A 22,500-nucleotide genomic window follows, 5' to 3' on the forward strand; every position below is an offset into this window, starting at 1 on the left:
CGTGTCCCCGGTGTCCCCGGTGTCCCCGGTGTCCCCGGTGTCCCGTCCGCGGCCGTCACTGAGCGGAGAAACGCGCACCAGGAGGATCGGGTTCGTCATCGTGTCCCCGCCGCCCTGCCGCTCCCGATCCCGGTGCGGCCCGCTCCCTCGACTGCCGGTCGTCGGGCGCCACCTGCCGGTCGGTCGTTTTGTAGACAGTCCAGAGAGGTCGACCAGATGGCCGGGCCGGCCTGGGCGGGCGGGGCTCATTTGTGAATGACGGAGGTGTTCCTTAGAGTGGGGGGAGGTTACGGGATGCTAGATCGTGGGCCAGAGGCCAGGGGGGCGGGGGATGGTAGCCCCTCTACGTTTTTGTGTCCCCCCCCCCCTCTTTTTTTTTTAATGAGGCTTTTAAAATCGTTCATTCGTTCATTCATTCGATTCCGTGCAGTGGAAGGATGGACACTTAACCACTAGACCGCCAGGGAAGCCCCTAGCCACGTTAGCCCTCATCCATGGTTTTTAGGAATGCTACCATTCATCTGACTGGATGGACTTGAAAGATCCATCGGAGGTTCCAGAACCTGGGTCTCTTGGCAAGGGCGTATCATTTTCCAGATGGAAAGGACTATGCCAACGATGTTCTCAGAATGAATGGAGTGTGCAAAGAGGTAGAAAGAGAGGTTCCCGAACGGCGGTGGGGGGTGGGGGGGAAGGGCCAACCACCTCGTCTCTTCCTCCGCAGCGCTGGGTGGGGCTGGCAGACTCCCTTCTTCTCATGGCACTGATTTGATCTCCACAGCTCAGAAAACACGTGCAAACACTCAGAAGATACCCAAGCACAGTGTCCTTTACCTGGCTCCCAGTCGCTGGCTCTCGGCCTCTATCTGTCTCTGTCTCTGTCACTCGCTCTCTGTCTTTCTCTCTCTCCTTCTCTGGCTCTCCCAGCCCCCCACCCCTGCTCTTCCTCCCACTCTTTCTCTCTTTCCTGCCCCCCTCCTCTCTTTCTCTCTTTCTCTCTCCCTCCCTCCCTCCCTCCCTCCCTCCCTCCCTCCCTCCCTCCCTCTCCCTCCCCCTCCCTCCTCCCTCCTCCCTCCCTCCTCCCTCCTCCCTCCCTCCCCCCCCCACCCCCACTCCTCCCTCCCTCCCTCCCTCCTCCCTCCTCCCTCCCCCCCCCCCCCTCTCTCTCTCTCTCTCTCTCTCTCTCTCTCTCTCTCTCTCTCTCTCGTCTCTCTCCCCCTGCCCGCCTTCCTCCCCTCCCTTTCTCCCTTCCTCTCTTTCTCTCTCCCTCTCCCTCACCCATCCCCACTCCCCCCCCCCATCCCCGGTCGGTCATGTGGCATCCTCATTTTCCACGAGAAGTCAGGAAGCCGGAAGCGATGTTGGACTGATGTTCGCATGCTACGGAATCCCCCTTCCCCGGGGATAGCTGCGCTGCTGAAGGGGATAGCCGCGTTGCCTCTGGCGGGCCGTGGCGGGTGGCGATGGTGTCTTTTCTTCTGTATGGATAGAAATGATTTGAAGAGGAGGCAGGATGGGCCTAGGTCCACTGACTCACACCAAGGCCCTTTGGGAGCTTTTCAGTGAATCGGGACGGAACATTGCTCTCCGTGCGGGGAGGGAACCGGGATGGGGCACCCCGAGATGGACCGCTTTGGCACACACGTGAGTTGGAATTTCAGGCGCTTCGGACGCGACGGGTGGGCTACCGGGACGCTCTGCCGCTCTGCCTCCCCGCCTCTCCCTCCCTCTTCTTCCTGACCTGAAAGGAGGACCAAAATCTTCCTCCTCCAGAAGCTCAAGCTCAAGCTCAAGCTCAAGCTCAGAGCCCGCCGTTTCGTTTCGAGTCAGTGAATTCTGGCTTGGGCTTCTCCTGCGTGTGTGTGTGCGTGTGTGTGTGTGGTGGTGGTGGTGGTGGTGGGGGGGGGGGGCACAGTGCACGCGTCCCCCGGCCGTGGGTTGCTCTCTTCTCGAGCTGTCTCTTGGGGACAGGAACTTCTCAGGCGACAACTCAGAAGGATCGTGGAGGGAACATCGTTTTTCCTCCCTCTCCCACGACTGATCGATGCGGACGTACACACGGGAATCTCGCGCCCCCCTTCCCCGCCCCAACTGAGAGGAGTCACCGGTACGTGGACATCCTTGCGGTCACAGACGCTCTCCGTGGCTCTTCTATGTGGCCGGGCTCCCTGGCCTTCCTTCACCGCCCCCGCCCACCCCCCGATGAAGTTGCATCATCGTTCGTAGTGTCAATGCTGTGAGGAGATAAGCTTTTCGAAATAAAATTCTCCCCGCCTTTCCTTCCCAAGGGCACCGTGAACACCTACCTACCTACTCTCGTGTGCAGTGCTTATGGACCCAGCTGGAGCAGAGGACCCTCTCCGACACACCCACGGACTCACTTGCTCCGAGTCGTCGGGGAGAGGGTGTTTGGTTCTGTGTTTTAAACTGGTGGGCCGATGACACGTCATCTCCTAGGAAGCCACCGGGTTCACCTCACCGGTTCGGGTTCGGTGGCGTGAAGTACATTTACATCCTCCTTAGGTTTGACTCTGAAAGTCTTGGGGCCCTGAGTAGGACGCCCCCAAATGTGCCTCCGTGGCGTACGGATGTTTTGGAATTAGAGTGACAACACCACACCGCGAGAGGGACGCTCTGACTCTCCTTTACTTCTCCCCTCTGAAATCGGGAAGAAAATCTCTCACGTGAAAGGGGAGGGGGGCGGGCGGGAGGTGTAGGGATCACGACGAACTGAACTGAACTGAACTGCTTTCATGTCTCCTGAAATGTTCACGAATCATCTAAGTAGGATTGCTCATGACAAACAGAGGACATAGGTGTGGACGAGATAAGAATGTTTAAGGGGAACTTTCCCCCCAGTGCTTGTTTTCTGTAGGCCGACTTCAAGATTTTCCAGCATCTCTGGTCATCTCTGGGCTTACAGCTTGGCTAAGTGCCATGACAGGGTGAAATCTCAGCGAGTGTCTACATCATCGCCACATAAGATAAAATACTGAAACGTTCATGGCTCCACAAGTCTGAGGGTCTCCCTTCTTTGGACCTTTTACGGAGGAGAGACTGAGCATGTTCGGTTCCACGCCTAGCTAGATCTTGTGCTTTAGGGAAAGACTGTACTAGGTAGGAGCCTTGACTTCTACACAGTATTCCATGTTCACGCTGCTCACTGCGGTTGGCTTCCTTACTTTCACTGAAGGAAAAAAAAAAAAAAAAAGAAAGAAAAGAAAAAAGACAGTGTCCAAGGACGAAGCATTGTAAAGAAGGAACGTGTGTGGTCCTTCTTTAAGGACCTGAACCTGATGTCGCCATCCTCATGGGAGGAAGAGGACTTTTTTTTTTTTTTTTTTTTTTTTCCGGGGGGTGGGGGGGTGGGGGGGCGCGCGGGTGGAGGCAAATTAGGAAGTATGGAGATGAGGTTTGGGGGAAGGAGCGAGAGGTTTTAGTCCTAAAGGTAGTCATTTCTCAATGGGAAAGAAAGAAATCAAGGGAAAAGCTAAAAATGGGCACAGACGATTGGAAAAGGCGTGTGAAGAAAAGAGGCTTTCGAAAGGAATCAGATCTGTGGTCAGGACTGGATGAGGATGGATACAAAGACAGAAATGACTTTTCACATCAACATTGAAACCAGTGCCAAATTAAGATTTAGTTGCCTCTCTCTGTTCAAAGGACCAGGTTTGGGTTTAGGGTTTGGGTTTTTCTTCTATCGGTCTGCTCTGTCCATCATGAGAGATTAGATTAGATTAGGAAAGGATCTTTTCCTTTATCTTTAAGGAGGGAAAGAAAGAAAGAAAGAAAGAAAGAAAGAAAGAAAGAAAGAAAGAAAGAAAGAAAGAAAGAAAGAAAGAAAGAAAGAAAGGAAGGAAGGAAGGAAAAGAAAGGAAGGACGGAAGGACGGAAGGAAGGAAGGAAGGAAGGAAGGAAGGACGGAAGGAAGGAAAGAAGGAAGAAGAGAGAGAGAGAGAGAGAGAGAGAGAGAGAGAGAGAGAGAGAGAGAGAGAGAGAGAGAGAGAGAGAGAAAAGCTTATGTCTTTGTCAAAAGTCATCACTTATTTTCTAGGCTGCCTTTATCAGGTCTCGGAGGACTCACATCGACTTCGTCCTCTCGATAGTCAAAGAACCAGGTCTGGCTCAGAACTGAAAAAGAAGCTTCTCTCTCTGCCTAGCAAGTCTTTCCTTGGGATGCTGGTGACATGCCTAAGGAAGCACTGTTTCACGGTGACCTATCATCTGATGAAGTGCCTTACGATCTTTTGGATATTTTGGACACACTTGCCCCCAAATTGAAGGACCGATGAAGTCCTTTGGACTTAGAGATAGGATCCAGGAGGAGAGGGCCCTCCAAGTAGCTCAAAAAATGTGTTCTCTCTCCTGAGAAATGAGAGAGATGAAACTGACTAAGTTTCTTGGGGAGGTTCGATGACACGGGAAGCGTTGTCCAAAGAGGAAGGAACGACGTGAAGTCTTCTTTGGCTTGTGTCTGTACACCGATGTGTTCTAACGGTTCCAGAAATGATGGGATCTTTCTTCCCGGAAGTCTTCTCTGCCCTGGCATAAAGGGCTGTCTGTCGTCGTCAAAATGGAGGCTCACACGAAAGGGACTGTACCCAGTATCACGGAGATGTTCTAACCGACTTTCACGCCGAGGCGGCAACAACAGCCCGTTGAAAGATGGTGGGGGTGGCGGGGCACACGTGGGTGGAGCAAGTCCATTCTGTCCTTTCAGCATCCGGTCGGGGCTATGGCAGACGGGAGACGAGACGAGACGAGACGAGATGAGACGAGACGAGACGAGACGAGACGAGACGGCGGCCCAGCCGGTTGCTCCCTGGCCAACCTCCCCCCTGCCCCTCCCCTTGCATTCCTTCACCCGCCCATCCCACGGTGTCTTGAAGAGGAGTCCGATTGTCAATAGACGTGGGCAGGAAGATTTTCTACGGTCTACCGGCAACGGGAACGGCGACGTCTGACCTCTCGTGCTTGTAACCCTGGGGGGTGGGGGTGGGGGTGGGGGGGAACGTTTTTCTCTCTGGAAAGAAAACCTCCTCTCTCTGGATCCTCGGACCCCCAGCCACTGGACTTCATTCCACTGCCACTTATTTATTTATTTATTTTTGTGGGATGCGGGCCTCTCACTGTTGTGGCCTCTCCCGTGGCGGAGCACAGGCTCCGCGGCCATGGCTCACGGGCCCGGCCGCCACGCGGCGTGTGGGATCTTCCCGGACCGGGGCACGAACCCGTGTCCCCTGCATCGGCGGGCGGATCCTCAACCACTGCGCCACCGGGGAAGCCCTCCACTGCCACTTCGTAGGGGTCATCCAAACATTCTTGTGACCGTGGCTATGTTTTCCGTGTGGGTTGAGGTCTTCCCTCACCGCAAGCCTGATGTCCTCACCGTGGCACAGAGACTGTTAAAGAAACGAAATGTGCTTGCCGCCTGGGGTCTGCCTTCCACAGGCTTCCGGGTGATCAGATCGAGGCACCCCTTTCACTGGGCAAATCCTACAATTCTTCACAGAAGCTCTTGAAAACTTTTTTGGAACCGGCACTCGTCCAGTCACGCTCAATCATCAGGCAGGGCCGGCAGAACCGATGGAAAAACTGGACTCCAAGAAGAGCAAGAATGACTTCCATGGGGTTGAGTGACCTGAGGAGGAGGAGGAGGAGGAGGAGGAGGAGGAGGAGGAGGAGGAGGAGGAGGAGGAGGATGTGTATGACTACTTGTGTAAAATGGGACTGACTGGGGAAGCGGGGGATACTTAGGGGGTTGGGTGGGATGAACATATACACATTACTGTACATAAAATAGGGAATCAACAAGCATCTCCTACTATAGAGCACAGGATACTCTACTCAATACTTTGTAATAACCTATGAGAGAAAAGAATCTGAAAAAGAATCTTTTCAAAATTATTTATTTATTTATTTATTCATCCATTCATTCATTTATTTATATTGCGGTATGCGGGTCTCTCACTGTTGTGGCCTCTCCCGTTGTGGAGCACAGGCTCCGGACGCACAGGCTCACGGGCCTAGCTGCTCCGCGGCATGTGGGATTTTCCCGGACCGGGGCACGAACCCGTGTCCCCTGCATCGGCAGGCGGACTCTCAACCACTGCGCCACCGGGGAAGCCGCTAAAATATATATGTGTAGATATAGATAGATAGATAGATAGATAGATAGATAGATAGATAGATAGAGATTTATAAAAATCTCTGTCTCTCTGTCTCTCTGTCTCCGTCTCCGTGTCTCTCTCTCCTCTCTCTCTCTCTCTCTCTCTCTCTCTCTCTCTCTCTATATATATATATATATATATATATATATATACATACATACATATATATATATATATACATATATGAGAGAGGGAGGGAGGGAGAGAGAGAGAGAACTGAATCACTGTGCCGTATACCTGAAACTAACACGACATTGTAAATGAATTATATTTCAAATATTTTTAAAAAAAATCTGGAAAAAAAAAAAAGAGAGGGAGTGGGATTAGGACTGATGGTTAAATCTTTTGTTTTCCACATACAAGGGAAACAGAAACAAACAAGGAAAACCCAAGTTTCTTTTTTTATTTTTAAAGATGGATATCCATTTGGTAACTTATACCTCTGTCAGCAGGATGGAATCACTGATCTTTTTCTCCTTACCTTCCTTAATTCAGAAACTCTCAGTGAGGCTTCTTATTTCCTTGGCGATACAGCTATTTGCATACGTTACCTGGAGGCCAAAATTATGTTTCCATGAGACAGGGATACACACTTCTGGATATGAAATTCTGGTGCTACTCGTTTCCCTTAGGGTGTTGTTCTTAACCTGAAAACGGGACTGCATCCCGAAGTTTTGTGAGTTCCCTTCAATCTCTGGCTACGACTCTCTCCATGAATGTTGGCCATTTTCTCCCACCCTTTTGGCTTGGCATCACTGAGGCCTAAAACGGCCTTTTGCCTGAAGCCCTGCAGACGGAAGCTAGAGAACTTGATGAAAACCTTAGAGAAACGGCCACAACGGCTCCTATGGAAAGAATCCTCGTGCCTGTTTCTGTGAGAGCCACTCCGAAATTTGAACCAAACACCCGACGACATCATCAGAGGTATTTCAAACTTCTAAAGTTACTTCGACCCTGACATCTAGAAATCTCCTTCACACACACACACACACACACACACACACACACACACACACACACACACACACGAGTCACCAGCTCAGCTTTAATATGTTCCAAGGAACTTTCAGAGGAGGGAACTGTTGAGCTCCCAGAGTAGGCCGCCCCAAAATGTGCCTCCATGCTCTATTGATTATTTTGAATTCAAGTGACAAGAACCGGCCAGCACAAGAGGGACACACTGGCCCTCCTTTCTGTCCTCCTGCGGAGGAAGATCTCAAGTGAAGACATCTGCTTCCACACATGTCCATGATTCTCAAATGGTGTAGTGGGGTTTCCAGGGTCAGGAAAAGGAGGGGACACCTTTTGCCTGGAGAAAAGGCCTGTTTCTCACACGTCCTCCTCCCGTCACCTCCTCTCTCCCTCCTTCCCTCCCTGCAGTTTGGAGGGGGCAGCCTGAGGGTGGCGAAATTGGGGAAAGAAAAGAGAAAAAGCCATTCATTAAAGAGAAGCTCGAGGCAAAGTCAAAGGCTCCGACCTGACCGGAGAGCTTTCTGCATTTGAATCGAGCGATTGAACGAGGCCCTGCGGAATGAATCGTCCGGACCTCCCCTCCCCCGCTCCTGGCAAAGGTCAGTCCAAGGGGACTTAGGAAGGAGCTCTGGAGAAGGAACGGGGGTGGGGGTGGGGGTGGGGGCGGGACCAACAGACAATAGCCGCTGCCTGCCTGCCTGCCTGCCTGCCTGCCTGCCTGCCTGCCTGCCGGGTTGAGGCCTGAGGGCTGAGGGCCACGCCGCCTCCTGTAACACAATCCCTTCCAGGAAACTGCTGTGATGACTATGTGGCAGTGAATCATCAAATCCGAACTCTCTTGGCCTATTTCTGCAAAAGGCCCGAGTCTCAGCTATGACAGATTCTCTGGATTTCTTCGCACATGGACTGACCCGCACCCTCCCATTCTGTCAGATCCTCCTTTGTACACACACCTCCACTGGAAGGGCTCTTTGGCCTCGTCCAGAAAAAGAACAAGCAAAAACAAACACACAAACAGACTGAAATGATGTGTCGGTATTTATTGGAAAGAAACACGCTCCTCTCACATACTTGAGGGCAGGAAGCGGAAGGCAGGTTCTCGGCCGGAGGGGGACGGGAAACCTGAACCGACGTCGGTCAGCGGGCCGCCCCCCCCACCCCCCTTCTCTCCCACGTCACGTGGGCGTCCCTGCCCTGCTGTTGATATTTCACTTGGGAAACTTCTGTAGGCCGGCCGAGATGCCAGCTTGCTGTCCTGCTGCTTCATGTCCATCTATCTCTGTCAGCCATGCCCAAAAGGCACGTGAAATCATGGAGAGCAAATAGCACACCCAGAGCTCTCTCTCTCTCTCTCTCTCTCTCTCTCTCTCTCTCTCTCTCTCTCTCTCTCTCTCTCCCCCCCCCCCGTGTGTGTGTGTGTGTGTGTGTGTGTGTGTGTGTGTGTGTGTGCGCGTGTGTGTGTGTTTGGATTTCCCAGGAACCTATGAGGGAGCAAAGGGAGGGCTGGGTGAAGGAATCCTGGGTGCCTGTCATCGCACACCCTGCAGAGCACCATTTATTTCCATCTCCATATCTGAAAGACACTTAGTCCTCATTTCAGCAACTTGATGGTGATTCCCCTTCTAAATACATGACAAAACCTATGAAGTACTGGACTCATTGAATCTGTAGCTGCTAACAGGGTCCAGGGAGTTTTCAATCAATGGCAGGAAAAGAAATGATCCTGAACATAAAACTGCCAAGAATTCCTATGGATGGAGTTATCGTGGACCGACCACTGGTGAGACGTGCCATGGGGGCTCGCGTTGGACAGACTGGAATGGGATAGGTAGAGCCAGTCATCCCATGTTTTACCTCGAGCTGCAGAAGCAGAGAATATCATCTAAAAGCCTACCTTCATGGTATCTCAGTGCTCAGGGCTCTTCCTTCTCAGGGATCTTGTGTTCTGTAGGGATAATTCACGTGCTGGGGCAGTAGGTTCCCAGTATCATCTTGTGAAATGGATTAAATGATGTCTTCCTTTTGAAAAGATAAAGACTATTTGGAAAAGTTATTAACAGTGAACGCGTGACGTTATCCTCTCTGATCTATAAAGTAGAGTTGACCGTTGAACCACCAACATGGAGGGTTACGGCTGCCGACCCCGACCCCACGCGCTGTGAGCGTCCATGGATAACTTCACACTCAGGGCCCTGTATCTGCGCTTCCACCTCCGGGGACTCAGCAACCGACCACAGATCCTGCAGTGCCATAGTGCACACCTATGGAAAATATCCACCTATGAGTCACACGCACACGCACACACACACACACCCACACACACACCCACACCCCCACACACCCACACACATCACCCCCACCGCCCCCCCACAGACACACACTTCACAGTGCTGTTGGGCAACGGCCCTAGCACAACCTGAGAGCCTTCGTGGTATTCGGACTCCATTACCTTTGGTGTGTGTGTGTGTGTGTGTGTGTGTGTGTGTGTGTGTGTGTGTGTTCGTGTGTTCTTTTACCTTTAGTTTTGAGGACAGAGGTAGGGCCGAAAAGAGGTGAGCAAAGCCTTCCCCTGGAACCTGAGGAGGTGTTTAAGGGTTCTGGTTGGCAGATCACCAGTGTGCTGAGTGCCAGGTCCTGGGGACAGAGCTTCTCGAAAGAAAGAATGTGCTTCTTTGTGTCTTGGTGACCTGCCGACCGACCGACCGACCGACCGACCCTGGTGGGATGTGGAGCCCATCCGTGGGAAGGGCCCTTCTCGCCTGGGTCTCGGGAGGATCCTGGGTGCAGAAAGCTCCGCCCTCTACCTTGTATTTTGCCCGTGGAGTGGAGTTGGACGGTGTTTCTAAAGACTCACGCCGGGATACCAGGTTCTGCCGATTCCGGGACCGAAATAGGTCCTGCTCCATCCCCTCTCTCCCTCTCCCCTCTACTGCCTTCGTTCAGGCTCGCACCTCACCGGTCTCTGTCCTGGCTGGGCCTCTGACGACCCTGCCGGCCTCTACCCTGGCCCCTGCTCCCTTGGTTTCCGTGCCGCGTAGAGAGCCATGGTCCTCAAAAGGCAACTGGTCACCTTCTCCCTTTTGTGGAGTCAGTCCTGGCATGGCTCCTCCTGGCCTGGACGTTAACATCACGTGCAACGACTGACAGACTGTGTCCTTCCTCCCGGCCTGATCTTCTACAGGCTCCCCGCCGAAAAGGGGGGGTAAAAGTCCGCGTGTCTTCCCAAAGTTGAAGATTGGACACGCCTGCCTGGCCGATCGATTCCTAGCTCCGCCACTTGGGAAACCTACTGGATCTTCTGTCGAGACCGCAGAGACATCTTCCTTCGCGGTGCGGTCGTCGGCAGCGGTTCTCTAAGCCGGCCCCGACCGTGTCGGAAAGATGTGTCCCTCCGCCTGTCGAGGACCCGACGAGAGTCAGATACCTTAAGCTCGGTGACTTCCCTGCTGTCTCCCTTTCTGTGGCACAAGCCCATATCCCTGGGTGAGCCCTGTCTTCGCGTGGGCGTGACTTGGCACCACGGTCCGGAGGTCGTGGTGGAAGATCGTGTGCCCACGAAGAAGAGATCCTTGCTCCCGGGGGGGGGGGGGGGGGGGGCGGGGGACGTGGACTCTGGGCATCTAGCGTCCATCTTCTCCACGTTCTTCTGAACCCTGCTCTCCCTCTTTCCGCCCCACAGCTCGCCTGATGGTTCGTGGGGAGATGACATCCCAGCCGGCGAGAGCCAAATGATCTTCCCAACGCACGAGAAAAGGAGAGGCGCGGGCCCGGATCCGTCTTAATTTTCTATGCCTAAGAATTTCTAAGAGTTCTCATCCTCCTTTGGCATCGCCCGCGCCCCCCACCCACCCACCCCCCCCTCACCCACCCCCACTCACACCCCCCCCCCCCCCCCCCACACACACACACTCCGCACCCCCGCCAGAGTATAGTTGCTTTTTCAGATTGCCTCTCTTTGCTCAGATCCAACAGAAGAGATGTTAGGTTCGGACGCTTCTCTGGGTCTTTCTTTGTTTTCTTAGGAGGGCTCCCCGTGTCGCATGAAACTCAGAAGAAATACATGCGTAAGCTTCTCTCCTTGTGAGTCTGTTATAACACGTGGAAGATCATTTAAAGATCCGGAGGAGGCAAACTAGGATTCACGCACCCAAAGTGGAGCCGGGTGGCCGGTGGGAACGGGGTTCCAGGTGCCTTCCTGTTTGGGGGAGGGGGAGATCTCCCCCTCTACCCCTCTTGAGTTCCTGTGGCTGGACTCATTCTAAAATGGGCCCGATGGGCTTCCCTGGTGGCAAAGTGGTCGAGAGTCCGCCTGCCGATGCAGGGGACACAGGTTTGTGCCCCGGTCCGGGAGGATCCCACGTGCCGTGGAGCAGCTAGGCCCGTGAGCCGTGGCCGCTGAGCCTGCGTGTCCGGAGCCTGTGCTCCGCGACGGGAGAGGCCACAAGAGTGAGAGGCCCGTGTAATGCAAAAAAATAAAAATAAAAATAAAGTAACATGGGCCCAAGGCGCGGAGAGACGAAGGTGTGTGGGGGGAGCGGGGTGACCTTTCCTTTCATTCGAGGGCTGAGAAGTGGCTGAAGCGGGCGGCGTCTCTCCTGCTCAGACCGAGGAACGAACGGTACATGGGTGAGACAGACAGGGAACCGGACCGAGAGACTTAGGTTTTGGGGTGTGCCGTGAGCGAACGAGCGAGCGAAGGAAGAAGCTAAACAGAGCTCGGGTTTGCGGTGGTCCGCAGTGTTTGTCTCCGAAGGTTTCTCGGGCCCGAATGCCCTAATTTGCCGATCGCGGCGGCGGCCTCCTACCTCCGGAGGCAGGGAGTGCACCTTTCAGCCGAGAGATGGATGTCTCGCTTTCAGGGAGACACAGAGGAGAATCCCAGTGTCCCTCGGACAAACGTGGCTGCTTCTGGAGTCCCCCTTCGCTCAAAATCGTCAATGTGCCACGGAGGCCCGTTTTGGGGTGGCCGATCCTGGGCCCAACACCCTTCTCACGGAGAACAGGAATGGTCAGAATGGACGGTATCAAAGTCCAGGGCGCCACCAGCCTGTTTCAAAGACCTATCTGCCAGCAGCAGCTGTTAGCTGTAACCTCGTACTTTCCGAGTCCCCTCCACATACCCCCCCCCCGCCCCACCGCCGCCGCCGCCCCCGCCGCCACTTTGCCATCTTGGCCAATCCCAACGGATCCTCGCTTCACGAGCACCCTTACTGCTTGCCAGCTTCAGGGTGAACAGATCAGGTCGGCCGGCGGGGTGGTGGTGGTGGTGGTGGTGGTGGTGGTGGTGGTGGATCACGGTGGATGAATAGGAGGAGCGGAGAGGACGTGTAAGGCAGGGAATCTCTCCAAAGGTGGGCTCTTGGTGGGACGGAAACAAACGTTTTCTGTTTTCTTTTCTTTTCTTTTCTTTTTTTTTTTTTTTTTTTTTTTTTTGTGGTACGCGGGCCTCTCACTGTCGTGGCCTCTCCCGTTGCGGAGCACAGGCTCCGGATGCGCAGGCTCAGTGGCCGTGGCTCATGGGCCTAGCCGCTCCGCGACATGTGGGGTCTTCCCGGACCGGGGCACGAACCCGTGGCCCCTGCATTGGCAGGCGGATTCTCAACCACTGCACCACCGGGGAAGCCCGGAAACAAACGTTTTGAATAGGGCACTGCCTGAGATTGGGTGAATCGGAGGGACCTCTACGGGGCCCCCCCCACCCCCTCCCCACCATGAAAGGGCCCCACACAAGCCTGCCCTTTTTACCCCAGTTGAAAACCCTCTCTAAAACCAGAAGGCCAAAAGAAGAATGACCGTGAGAGATCTGACCGGCCATCGCTTGGGACAACAGTGAGGCCAGTGAACCCAGTGAAAAGTGGACAGAGGGGCCTAGGTCCCTTGGCTCGACCCCTTCGCTGAGAAGCCAAAGCCTTTTACACGGGGATGAGCTTTTGCACACTTAGGTTTCTTCGGCCGGTGCAACGTTCACGAAACACGCCAAAGGAAGATGATCGAACGATGGACGTGTTTGTTGTCTGCCTGAGCCCACACGATACGAAATAGAAACTGGGGGAGGGTGTGTGTGCTGATGTTCGGGGTCTGGTGGGAGAAATCCTGGAGGGTTTTTGCCCTTAGGGTGCCTTGGTCTGGGGTTGACTTGTGTGCACTGAGAAAGAGGGCCGTTATTGAAGGCGCTGTGCAGATTTTGGACACCCTGATCCATGGAACCCTGAAGTTTGGGAACCTAGAAATCTTTTGGTCTGCATTTGAGTTGGAAATCATCTCCTCGACAGAAAGAAGTACATAGAAGGAGGAGGAGGAGGAGGAAGAGGGGGAGGGGGAGGGGGAGGGGGAGGGGAAATGGAATTGCATGAGCAGATCAGCCCTGGGGGCCTGAGTCTCAGACACACACAGACACACACACAGACACACAGACACAGACACAGACACAGACACACACACACACACACACACACACACACACACACACACACACACACGAGGCTCGCGGGAGTAAAAGAAGATGAACTTTTCCTCTGTGGACACCCACCCACGACTATACCTAGTTGTCCCAAGACGAGAAGCTCAGCTGTACATTGAACCCTTATCTGTTCCTGTGCTTTCTTGCCGAACATTCTCATGCGCTTCTTTCCCCTCGTGGAAGCACTTGGTATTCCCCACAGGTAGCCACCGTGGAACCAGCTGCTGATGATCCAAGAATTTGGAGGATTTCTGGAAATGATCAGTGATCCCGAGACAAACTCTCCCTTTCGTGATCCAAGCAACTCGGGGGGTGGGGGGGGTGGGGCTGCCTCTCACCCCCACCCCACCCACCGCCTTCTCCCTTGTGTACAAGCTATCTCTTTTAATTAAAAAAAAAAAAAAAAAAAAAAAAAAAAAAAAAAAAAAAAAAAAGTTTTGCCGTGCTAGCCTTAGAAGCCTTGTGGAAACGACCTTCATTTTTCTGGTACTGCTGTGCCAGAATCTGGAAAGGGCCTGGTAACAGGTACTGTATGTCTGTAGCTCCCTTCTAGAGCTGGCCTGTTTCTGCGTAGGGATCCGAGTGCCGCAATGAACTTGTGAGAGAGCTCTCTTGAATGGCTTAGAAGGGAGCACTCCGGAATTCAGTCCACTAGAAAGGGAAGGGGAAGGGACCCAAAGGTTTTAGGCAAGTTCAGGTGGTGATCTAGGCTGAACCCTTCAGCCGAGAATAGCCAAGGTCAAGGTATGGGTTTTATGAAACTAGGCATGTCTTTAGCGTGATCAGCGTTCGAGGTCATCCTTTCCTTCTATCTACGTCGACCCCAAATCCAGTAAGTTCACGGGAGTGAACCAGATTCGTCGGCAAGAAAAAGAACTTGGGGATGATGGCTGACATCATCGTCTGAAGTCTCAGGAAGTGTTCACGGGCCATCTCGTCGTCATGGGATCTCGAACAAGTGATGTCGATAGCTCTAGGTGCAGGAACTCCTTAAGAAGCGTTATGTTTTGTGGTATGTCTACTTAAAAACAGTCTCGCCCAGACCTTTTGGGTCACTTTAGAAACTTCAGAGTTGGCATAAGTGGAATGATGGGGAATTCGTGGAATGTCTGGATCCTTTCCAAAGATAACCTATGGAAACGTTCGTTCATGGCTCGACAAGTCTCAGTGGACCTACTTCTGTCTCCTTATTACAGAAAGACTAAAGATGTTTCGATGTATGAGTCCACACCTCTGGCATCACTCTGGGGAAAAGAAAACATTTTTAAAAAGTGACACTGTGTGAAAATGTATGCTGGTGAAATGGAATCATCCCTTTGCCAGTCCAGAATCACTGGTGTCACAGACGCCGTTCACCCTGGCTTCCTAGTTCCTGTTCATGACCGATTCAGGTTTCTGAGGGTTCCGAATTCTGATTGTCCTTTTCTTGTTTTCTTCTCCATTCGTGTCTCAAAGAACTTTACGTTCCAAAAATATTTTTTAACCTACCAAATCATAGATTGTCCGTTTGTCACAAAAACTTTTAGGTTGAGAGATCTTTTCTTTCTTCCTTCCTTCCTTTCTTCCTTCCTTCCTTCCTTCCTTCCTTCCTTCCTTCCTTCCTTCCTTCCTTCCTTCGTCCCTCCCTCCCTCCCTCTCCTCTCCTCTCCTCTTGTCTCCTCTCCTCTCCTCTCCTTCCTCTCTCTCTCTCTCTCTCTCTCTCTCTCCTCTTTCTTTCTTTCTTTCTTTCTTTCTTTCTTTCTTTCTTTCTTTCTTTCTTTCTTTCTTTCTTTCTTTCTTTCTTTCTTTCTTTCTTTCTTTCTTTCTTTCTTTCTTTCTTTTTCTTTCTTTCTTTCTATCCCCCAAGTCTGTGCGTTGTGTTTCTTTCACTTTGTTCTGTTCCTAGGTACTAGGGATTTCTTTTAAATTCCATTAGCTTAAATAAGGGGCTTTGCATTTTTTGGCGAAAGCACCAGAAATGTATTTTCTCATTGAGTGTCGGAATGTTGTTTGCCGTGGATGAGGCAGGCTCTCCTTCTGCCAGATGACTGACGATTGGATGGAGGACAAGAGTACACGTGAGTAGGATCACGAACACTTACTGACGTTTCAGAGGACCTTAAATGAAAAACAGAGAAGCCTAGCCTCCCCCCTCCCCGCCCTGTAAAATTCGTCTGAAGTGGAGAGAAGACCTTGTTAAAAAATCATTTTGCTTTTCGTTCGATCCACATGGTGCGTGGATTTCCTAGCAGAAACTTAAGCGAGGTGTGTGTTCATCATTCAGCAGAATTCTAATTCTCTAGTTCTAAGGAAAACTACTCCAACGCTTGAGGAAGTCACCTTCCCGTGCAATCCTTAGGGAAAGCTCCCACCAAATTTAAGGATAGGAAATTTGGTTTGTAAACAAACGAGAGTCTTCATTTGGCGACCTTTGGTAGAAGTGGGGTGGGGGGGTTGTCTCACTTTCCATGGTTCCACTGTGCACACATGTCAATGACTAGGTGAAATCGCACCAAGAGCCTAACTACGTGTTTCAAATGTCAGTTTCCGCGATGGATGAACGGTAGCTGCGTCAAGTTCAAAGTCTGCTGCTTCCCGTTCGGTCTGCGGTGACTCCACCGATAACAAACGTGCGTGCCCCGTGTCCGGGGACCGATCCTCTTTCAGAGCCTGTCGTGATTGCCTGGCGTGTATGTGTCTGTTTCCCAGGTCACACGCAGTGTGTCGTTGTGTTGCCCCCCGCCCCGGTCTGGTCTCCCCCGTCCATGGAAAATAAAAAGAAAGAATTGCCCGGGAACGACGAAAGTGCGGCTAAGAAACCCAAAATGATGACGCTGGGAGTCATCACTTGGATGGGGTTAGGAGACACCTGGGCATGCCTAGGACAACGCTGCCACCGTGTGAGAGACCAGCGCAAGGAGAGCTGAAGAAAACAAAGAAAAAAAAGGAGGAGGAGGAAGGGGAGGAGGAGGAGGAGGAGGAGGAGGAGGAGGAGGAGGAGGAGGAGGAGGAGGAAGAGGGTGGGGGGCGGGCGGGGGTGCGGGTGGGGGGAGGACAGGCTGAAGATGTCTCCAGGCGATGACGTTGGTGAAACCGTTCCCATTCAGAAAAGCACTTCCAGAGAAGAGAGTTCAGGACCCAGAGGGCACAAAGGGTTATCGTGTTGGAGGCTGATCTTCAGTTAGGGGAATAACAAGCAAACACACAAAACCTAGGACTGCTTATCCAGATGTAGAAAAGATACCACGCCAAGAAGGCAGGCAGGAGAGCAATGTTGAAGATTGCTGTTCCTAGGACCTTCCAAAATGAATCGGAGGCTTTCATGGCATGCTTTCTGTGACGGTCCACCACTCAATAAATCGTACTTTGGCTCTCTTTTTATTTCTCTACCTTTTAAATGGTGAGCGAGTAAGAGAGTTTTAAAATGTTTTGATAGGATTTTTTTTTTTTTTTTTTTTTTTTTTTTTTTTTTTTTTTTTTTTTTGTGGTACGCGGGCCTCTCACTGTTGTGGCCTCTCCCATTGCGGAGCACAGGCTCCGGACGCGCAGGCCCAGCGGCCATGGCTCACGGGCCCAGCCGCTCCGCGGCATGTGGGATCTTCCCGGACCAGGGCACGAACCCGTGTCCCCTGCATCGGCAGGCGGACTCTCAACCACTGCGCCACCAGGGAAGCCCCCTGATAGGATTTTTGAATGTCGTGGGAGAACGGTATTTTCCCCCCGTGGATGAACAAGATTGCTTTTTCGAGCTTCACCTTTCACGGTCATTTTAGGGTCCTGAACTGCCCTGCCAAGTGAGCCCTGTGTGTCGCTGTGTCCCTTCAGAAGGGTTGGTGCTTGATGACATCATGATATCGAAATCTTGATGGTTGACTTACAGGACCACTGTTGGGAGTTTGTTTGTCGTCTTAATCTTCCTTACCTACTGCACTCACGTGACTGTCCACTCTTTGTCTCACTTCTCTCTCCGCACCCCCACCCCCCACCCCCCACCCCCCACCCGGTCCTTCTCTCATAGATATAGACGTACGGGCACAGAGAGCGCTAACAGTGCGTCCGTACCTATCTCTCCATCGTTACAGGTGTTGGTACAGATAGACGTGTACATGTCGTCTTTACCCCCTCCGTGGGCACTTAGTGGAGTTGCTGGGTCGCATGGTAGTTTTCTGTGCAGTGTTTTGAGGGACTTCCTTTCTGTTTTCCATACTGCTGTCTTTTGTCGGAGAGCCGTTCTCTCACCCGCCGGGTGACATCTCTGAGTCCTCCCTCCGGCGTGCCACGGTGGTGGTGGTCTCTCTCAGCTTGAAAAATACGTGTTGGATCGGGAGGAAGGAGGCACTTTTTCTGCTTGTACGAACTTGCTGTCGCAACTCCAGATCCTGTGCCTGTCCGAATATCTTCGTCCAGAGAGATGCGTGTGTGCGCTTTTTTCGTTGCCCCGTTGAATTCTTTCACTAAAAGAGGTTTTCTGTTTTATTTCTGTTTGTTTTGTTGTTGTGTTTTGTTTGTTTGGTTTTTACTAAGAAAGTTGTGTTCTTTCTTTCTTTCTTTTTTCTTTTTTTCTTTTTTTCTCTTCTTCTTTTTTTTCTCTAATGAAAATGTTCTGTTCTGGCCTCCTGCCCACTTTTCTCACTGGGTCGCTTGTTTTCTGGAGGCTGAATTGTGTGAGGTCTTGGTCTGTTTTGGATAGGCTCCCCTGACGGGATGTGCTTGGGCTTGTCCTAGGCCTTTATACGTCCACGTCCACGTATACGTATGCCACAAGCGTACGTAATGTGTGTACGTATGCGATACGTGCACGCTTTTCTCTTTGTTTTAAAGGCCAGAGAAGTTCTACAGCTTGACTTCTTGGTTGGTATGGTTTGGTGTGGTCCCGGTGGGACTACGGTTCGCTGTCAGTACTCACCGCACTCCACACACACACGCACGCACGCACACGCACACACACGCTCACACACACTCGCACTCAGAGTGTTGCCTTGTGTCGACGTACCGGAACTCAGTTTCTTTAGTGGATGGCTATTGACTCCACCCTCGCCCCCTCCCCACCAGCCGCCCGCATTCCCCCAACCCCCGCCTCACCCGCCCCCACCCCCCCCACCCCCGCCCGGCCCGTGATGGATCGTGGTCAGTCCGTTATGAAATCCATGTTCTCGTGACCGCAAGTGCATTTTCCCCACCCTCGCAGCACCCATGTGTTGTCTTTGGACGAATTCCTGCGTTGTTCCCTGAGCGCTTGCCTGGTTTCGGTTTGCCAGTCCCCGACTTCCGTCCCTCTCTCTCTCCCTCCCTCCCTCCCTCCGTCCGTCCCTCCGTCCTTACATCCGTCCCTCCGTCCCTCCGTCCCTCCATCCGTCCCTCCCTCCTTCCCTCCCTCCCTCCCTCCCTCCCTCCCTCCCTCCCTCCCTCCCTCCCTCCCTCCCCCCCGTCCGGGCAGCCGGGGATCTTGCTCGTGCCCCTCTGGGCAACCCGTGCCGGGCGCCCCGGGCCCCGCCGGCGTCTCCGCGGGATTTCCCCCCCGCCCAGGAATCGCGTTGGGGAGCGCGTCTCCTCCGAGACAGCCTCCCGGCGACATCTCCCCGGCTTCCCCCGCCCCCCACCCCCCCACCCCCGTCTGCTGCCCGGGTCGCACCGTGTCGTGTCGTGCCGACCGGGGAGCTAGCTCCGAGATGGACGACACGGGGCCGCCGCGCCAGACGCCCGCCGCCTCGTCCCGGGCTGAGCTCGGGCGTTTGGGCGGCCCGGCGCTGCCGCCGCGTCCTCGGTGGCCGGCCGGCGACAGGGATCCGGCCCGGGGACGTTGGAGCCGGTTGTCGGGAGCCACCTGGCGGCCGCTTTTATATTGTCCCTTGTCTCTGGAGCTTCGGCGACCTTCGTGAGGGCTGTGAGTCGGCCGCCGGGCCCGAGGCAGAGTTCCGGCAGCCAGGCGACGCTGGTGGCCACTGTCCCGGTGGCGCCCAGGCGTGGGCGCCTCCTGCTGTCGCTTGAGATTGGGCGTGCAGGTCTATGAGGGTGTGACCGTCGCCGCGCTCTCGAGCCGCTCTGGGGGACCGCCTGGCCCGGTCGACCAGCATCCGTCCGCTCCCCTCCGGCCGCGGGGACCGACCCGGCCACCCGACACGACCTGGGCCGGGCCGCCGCGGTGGGAAGGGAGAGGGTCTTCCGCGCCCTCCGGAGCGCCTGCGGATGGGCGGTCGGTCGGGCTTTCTCCTGGCTCACCCTTTGGAGCGTTCATTCCCCGACCCCCCCCACCCTCCCTTCCTCTCTTCCGCGGTCCCCACAGCGCCCCGCTCCGGAAGGTGGGGGACCGGCCCGGGCCCGTGCGTTTAGGTTAGGCCGGTGGCGGGCGCGACGGGCTCGGTGGCGGGCGCGCGTGGGGCCCCTCCCGGTGGTCGGATTCTTTCTCACCGATGTTTGGCCGAGTCGGACTCGGGAGGTGGGGACCGGCCTGGGCCGCGAGGGGTGACCCGGAGAGACCGGCCCGGGCCCGGGCCCGGGTGCGGTCCCTCCCTCGTGGGCTCTGGTCGCCTGGGAGGCGCCTCCCGGGGCAAAATGTTTCCAAGTGCCCCTGGGTCCGTGGACGTGGACGGACCGGGCCTTGCTCGCGCGGGTGGCCGGGGAGGGCGCACCCGGCCCTTCAGCGTGCCCACGGGGGGTCCTGGTCGGCGGACTTTGAGTTTTTTCTCACCCTCCCTCCCCCGCCCCCTCTCCTCCACCCGCCGCGAGTCCCGGCCGGGGTGGGGGTGGGGACCGGCCCGCCCGAGCCGTCCTGGGTGGCCCGGATAGGGCGGCCCGGGCCCGGGCGCGGTCCCCCGTGGGGCCCGCTCGTCGGAGACGGCCGAGTGAGATATTTCTTTTCCTTTCACCAAGTCTTGGCCCGGAGACTCGGAGGGACCGGTACCTGCCCGTGCGGGTGAACCGGGGAGGGCGACCCGGCTCGCGGCCCTCTCCCACGTTTGCCCGCCCCGCTTGGCCCGCCCCCCCCCTCCCCCCCACCCCCCCCCCCCACTCCCCCCAAGCTCCTCGGGTCGACCAGATGGCCCCGAGAGCTCCGGGGCTGGTGTGGATGGGGAAGTGTTGGGGACAGGCGGCCGGACCGAGGTCCCGGGGACCCCCCCTGCGACGCGTGCGTGGGCCCCGCTGCCGGGCGCCGTGATTTTTTTCGCCCGAAATGGGCCTTTTTTGCCACCAGATAGGTGCTGACACGGTCTTCTCTGGCGTCTGTCGCTGAGGACTTTGGGAGTCTGGACGCGCGCAGGGTCCTGGGCTTTGGATCGCCGTCTGGTGGCCGAGCCGACCCTCGCCACTTGAGCCGCCCGCCTGGGCCTGCGCGCCGGCTCTCGTGTGTGCGTCCGGCTGACCCGACCCGCGGTGCCGCCTCCGGTCTCTGGCTCACCCGAGGGCGGCGGGGCGTTGGGTCTTCTACCCCGTGTGACTCCCCTCCCCGCCGCAGGCACCCGGTGGTGGCTGAGACGACGACCCCACCCCGCAGGCTCCGTGCCACGTGTCAGGCGTTCTCCTCACTCGCGGGGTCGTCGGCCACTTTTGCCTGAGAGGAGAAAAAAAAAAAAAAAAGAAAGAGGGGGTTTGGGGTGCCGCCGGTGAGGCCGAAGCAGGCTCCTCTGGTGATGGTCCTCGCTGTGCGTGCCCCTCCCCTTCGGGGCCTGGTGGTCCCTGGCTCTCTGGCATGACTGATCGATGTGGTGATGTCGCGCTCTCCTGGGCCGGGCCTTAAGGTCGCGCCAGACGAGGGACGGACGTTCTTGGCGAACGGGACCGCTCTTCTCGTTCTGTCCGCGGGCCTCCCCGCCTCTCTCCTCACGCTCTCCCGGCCTGTCGAGGGGTGTGGGGAAGGGCAGGGGTGGTGGTCCCCGGCCCTGACCTTCGGCCTCCCGCCCCCTGCCTCACGGCGTGGGTGGCGGGGCCGTGGTCCTCGGACGCAGCAGACGCTCTCGCTTCGCCTCCTCGGCGTGTTGCCCCCGTGGGCGGTCCTCCCCGCGTTGGTGGGGGGGTGCCGTCCCGCCGCTGCGCCGCGCGCCCCTGCCGGTGCGTGAGCGTGCCTCGTTCGATCCTCTGTGGTGCCCCTGGAGCGCTCCAGGTCGTCCCTCAGGTGCCCGAGGCCGAGCGGTGGTGTCGTTCCCTTCTCCCAGCGTGCTCCTCGGGGTCCCCGCCGCCGCGGTGGTGCGTCCCGTGAGTGGCTCTCTTGGGGGGGTCGAGACGGTAAGGGAGGCGTGCCTCTGTTTTCCCTCCCTCGGTTGGGGGAAACAGGGGCCGCCTCGTCGCGGTCGTCCTCCCACGGTGTTGCTGTGGCACGGGGGGACTGACTCGGGCCAGGCGAGCGTCCGCGTGTGCCCACCCTCCCCCCCCACGTGTGTGTGTGTTTGTGGCGGTCGGGGGGGAGGGGGTCGCACGCGGGCGTGGGTGGCGAGCGCGTTGGGCCGGGGCCTGTGAGAGAAGGGGGTCTTTCCGCCCCTCTCGGGCGTGCTCCCTCCTCTCGGGGCCCCCGATGGACGGGCCTGGGGGCGGCGGAGGTTGTGCCCCCGGCTGTGGCCGCGAATGCTCCTCTGGGCCTCGTGCTTACCCATACCGCAGACCCCTCTCCCAAACCCCGCCCAGTCGTGGACTTTGGCGGCTCGTGGAGCGCCTCCGTGGGCGGGCCCGAAGGGGAGACGATGGGTTGGGGGGACGACGCCCCCTCGGTGAGGAAACCTTCTCTAGCGATCCGAGAGGGAGCCTTGGGGTACCGGACCCCCCAGCCGCTGCCCCTCCCGCGCGTGCAGTGGCCACGGTGTTGGCGACTGCCAGAGCACGTGGGCGGAGCCCCTCGCCTTCGCGGCGGGAGGGTTCTCTGCGCCGGCCCCGCGGTGGGGCCGGGCGCCGCTCTTTGCCTACCGCGGCCCGCGCCTCCCCCCTCTGAGT

This window comes from Kogia breviceps (assembly GCF_026419965.1).
Source record: "Kogia breviceps isolate mKogBre1 chromosome 20 unlocalized genomic scaffold, mKogBre1 haplotype 1 SUPER_20_unloc_3, whole genome shotgun sequence".
Classification (NCBI taxonomy): Eukaryota; Metazoa; Chordata; class Mammalia; order Artiodactyla; family Physeteridae; genus Kogia; species Kogia breviceps.